Source organism: Sorex fumeus, unplaced genomic scaffold (genome assembly GCF_029834395.1).
Source record: "Sorex fumeus unplaced genomic scaffold, SorFum_2.1 ptg000086l, whole genome shotgun sequence".
NCBI classification, from domain to species: domain Eukaryota; kingdom Metazoa; phylum Chordata; class Mammalia; order Eulipotyphla; family Soricidae; genus Sorex; species Sorex fumeus.
The window spans coordinates 26,446,565-26,447,810 of record NW_026606143.1 but is presented as its reverse complement, the minus strand read 5'-3'; positions in this window follow the sequence as shown (position 1 = coordinate 26,447,810).

Here is a 1,246-nt window from a genome sequence, read left to right as displayed (position 1 = left end):
AAATAGTCACGAGATCGATGGCCTTGAAGTTGGGTCCGATGCTGATTTTGTTGCAGGTAGGAAGAAGCAGGAAAAGACAGGGGGAATGTTCTGTACACAGTAAAGCGTGCAGAATATTTGGGGTGCTATGTGGGGCTAGAGCGATAGCACAGCGGTAGGGCGTTTGCCTTGCACGCAGCCAACATGGCCGACCCGAGTTCGATTCCTCCGCCCCTCTCGGAGAGCCCGGCAAGCTACTGAGAGTATCTCGCCCGCACGGCAGAGCCTGGCAAGCTCCCGTGACGTATTCGATATGCCAGACACAGTAACAACAAAGTCTCCAATGGAGACGTTACTGGGCCCACTCGAGCAAATCGATGATCAACAGGAGGGCCTTTACTTTACTTTACTTTTATGTGGGACTTGGTGCATTTGGAGTGCAGAATATACACGTGGGGAACTAGAAGGAGAAGTTTGGAGAAGTAAATTGAAACCAGCTAGTGAAGAGACCCTCTTTGCAACCAGAGCTGTAGAAGAATGGAGCAGTATGGTCAGGTTGGCATTTCAGAAAGGCAACTCCAGATTCTGGGTGGGTTTTAAGGAAAGAGGGACTGGAGAAAGGAGGGTGGCTGAAAGCTGCTGATGAGGGCAGTGGCAGTAAATAGTGTGAGTGAGGAAGTGAGTCTCTGGGAGATGATACTTTATTCTGAAAAATAAATTGTTCAGTGGTTGAAGTTCTGTGTGGGGTGGACCTCAGTTTTTGGGCTTCGAGCAAACTGGGGTCAGGAGTTGAGATAAGGAATTCTATAAGAGGAAGCAGATTGGAAGGTGAAAAAAGTGATTTTGATATGTTGGGTTTGAAGAATCCTTTGAAGTGGAGTGGTGGAGCTGGCCAGGGGAATGTTGGAAATTTGAATGTGAAACTCAGGAGAAAAGAGGGATCAGAAATACAGATTTGGGATTCATCTATGTAGAGAGGAGAATTCAAGTTTTAGAAATAATAGGCTTGAGTACAAAGAGTGAAGGGAACAGAGTGGAGAGAGAGGTCAGAGGAGAGTAGAAAGAATTCTCCCTGAAAAACAGGAGGAGAATATAAGGATTGAATGGGTTGCAAAGCCAAATGATGCAGGGAGGCCAAGGAAAAGAAAGTTTTGAATTTAGACTTAGGAGGTTACCAAGCAACCAAATAGGTTACACAACTGCTTTCAGAACAATATGTAAAACACACACCCAAGGAACTTCTATTCCCAATACCATGTTTATAACA